General features: G+C 35.9%; 1 pseudogene; it reads right to left on the bottom strand.

Annotated features, from left to right (window-relative positions):
- Nucleotides 1-1,808: 1,808 nt before the first annotated feature.
- LOC103253306 lies at nt 1,809-2,707 on the bottom strand (annotated as a pseudogene).
- Nucleotides 2,708-2,758: the final 51 nt, after the last annotated feature.

The following is a 2,758-nucleotide window of genomic DNA, read 5'->3' as shown; positions in this document are numbered from 1 at the left end:
CGACACCTCTTATCAACAAGGGTGCCTGAATGAAGCATATTTGTATACCTAAACCTTAACTGTACCCCACAATATCATAATAAAAAATATTGATTATAAAAAAAGGATTGTACTTCTTCAACCTTGTCTCTGCGTCTTTATGATACCTTATTTGTAAGGAGTAGTTATCCCTACAACAGTTTAATTTAATCTTAGATATTTGATACACATTGACTGAATGTGAACAGTCATGAGGTCTTCAGATGTTCAGAAGAAGCTGTAGGCAGCATTGTGAGATTCCAGCAGTTCGCATGAATTTCCTCACCCAAATGGGCTTTGCTTTCCAAACTATCTAGAACTAACTAGAGTTGGATAGTCATGGACTGAATATTACTATACTATCAAAAATTCAAATATCCTAAAGCTTATTGTTGAAACTTCTTCAACATATACTGGTATGTGTTTTGTTTTGTTTTAAAGCACAACATTAAGACATTTAATATTATGATTGCTTGTTATGTAGTAGGTGCTTACATTAATCAATGTAAATAGAACTAGAGACATTCAGAAAATTCTTAGGCATCTTATATTTTGAATGTTATCTAATATTTGAAGGAAATCCTCTTGATTACTTGGTTATTTATGCTCATTTTTGATAAGTGTATTAAAATAAGACTACTTTTGAGATTCTCCTCTAGGTAACCAGGAAAGATAGAAACAATAAATATATTTTTTTCAGGAATATATTGTAACCCTGAATTAAAAGTGTCTATTCCCAGAGACTATATTGGTCAGTAATTCAAGATCCATTTAAGTCATTCTTTGATCATGAAGACTGAGGGGAATTTGAGTGTAAAGAAGATAAGGCAATTGATGACAAAGTAAATACACATTTTATACACTTGTCTATATTTTATAATTGTGACAAAAGATTTTAAAAGTGGGAGACATTAGCTAGGACAACAAAGGAGCCATATTTGTAGGCAGCACTGGAAAACTTTAAGCAAAATAAGCAAGATGAGACAAGGAAATAATATAATTTATGACCTCAAATCATTCACTCCAATGAATAAACACAGAGCTTTCATACTTTAATGAGTAGATGTGCATCACTGAAAACAAATCATCCATAGCAATACAATGTGTGACTGAAAAATTTACTCCAACATTTTTAAGATAGTCTGACTCTAAAGATATATGAAATCAACTGATTCACTCAGATCTGTCCTCCTTAATAGATTACACTAAAAACATGTACCCGATAAACAATATTTGCCTTCATACAGTTTGCCAGGGAAAATAGTAGGTTCTGTGGACATGGAGATGAAGAGAGGATGGGATCCTAACAAGGATAATAAAATACCATTACTAGCTATAAAACTCCTTAGCATATTATGTTTACATGATCAGGAAGAGGAGTTAAGGGAGTGGTAGAGAAAGGAATTATGAATGCAAAAGTGAAAAAGTATAGTCTCAGATATTCATGAGCAGTCAAATTATGTTAATAAATGTATACTTGCCAAATGTAGTTGACTCTGAAGGACTGAGATATCTCATCACTGTATAAGACAAATTGGAATCTCCACTTTGTTTCTAGCACTAATTTGGAAATAACTTTGGGAAGTAGGAAAGTGGCAAAGGAAGAAACAGTTGAATCCCAGAGCAAAAAGCTTTGCAAACAAGTAGCATAAATTCCATAATGCACTTGAGATAAAAGAAAAACAACCCAGGATATAAATGGAAGTAAATTCTGCATCCATAACCTGATTAGTGAGTCAGAATTTCTGGCTCTGAGGCTTAGGGCTCTGAGCCAGAAATTCTTATGTCCTTTATTGCCTCCCTCTGAATTATCTTCTCAGAGCCCTTTTTATGTCTTTATTCCTCAGACTGTTAGATGAAGGGGTTCAGCATGGGGGTGATCACAGTATACATCACTGAGGATGTTGCACTTGAGTGTGAGTTGTGGGTCACAGCAGAACTTAGATACACCCCTAGACTTGTATCATAAAACAAGGAGACAACTGAGAGGAGAGACACACAGGTGGAAAATGCCTTATACTTTCCCTGAATGGAGGAAATTGCACGTGTGATGGAAACTATCTTAGAGTAAGAGTAAAGGATCCCAGCAAAGCAAGTACTATCTAGCAGCACTGCTGCAAAATACATCATCATGTCATTAATAAAAGTGTTAGAACTGGCAAGGTGGATTATCTGATTAATTGCACAGAAAAAGTGGTGGATTTCCAAGTGTGTACAGAAAGACAGTGACCAGCACCATTAGGCTTTGTAACAAGGAATTCAGGACACTCATGATCCAAGATACCAGAACCAGTGGCCTACAGAGCTTGTGGTTCATGATGACGTTGTAGTGCAGAGAATGGCCACAGACTTGTCATAGGCCATTGCAGTCAGGAGGAAGATGTCTAATGTTGCAAGATGTAAAAAGAGTCACATCTGTGTGATGCAGCCTGCATAGGTTATGGTCTTACTCTGTGTCTGGATGTTCACTAGCATTTTTGGGACAGTGGTAGAGACCAGACAGATGTCTACAAAGGACAGATTGGAGAGGAAATAGTACACAGGGGTGTGGAGGTAGGAGTCTGAGATTGTGACCAGGATAATGAGCAGATTCCCAAGCATGGTGATCAGGTACATGGACAGGAACAGCCCAAAGAGAAAAAAATTGCAATTTTACTTTCTCTGAAAATCCTAGAAGAAAAAATTCTGAAATTTTATATCATTTCTTGCTTCTATGTTTTTGATGTGACTCGTAAAAAAA

The sequence above is a fragment of the Carlito syrichta genome, unplaced genomic scaffold (genome assembly GCF_000164805.1).
Source record: "Carlito syrichta isolate Samal-C Ts95f unplaced genomic scaffold, Tarsius_syrichta-2.0.1 Scaffold219300, whole genome shotgun sequence".
Classification (NCBI taxonomy): domain Eukaryota; kingdom Metazoa; phylum Chordata; class Mammalia; order Primates; family Tarsiidae; genus Carlito; species Carlito syrichta.
The sequence above is the reverse complement of the archived record's forward strand: the minus strand, read 5'-3'. Positions and strand labels throughout refer to the sequence as shown.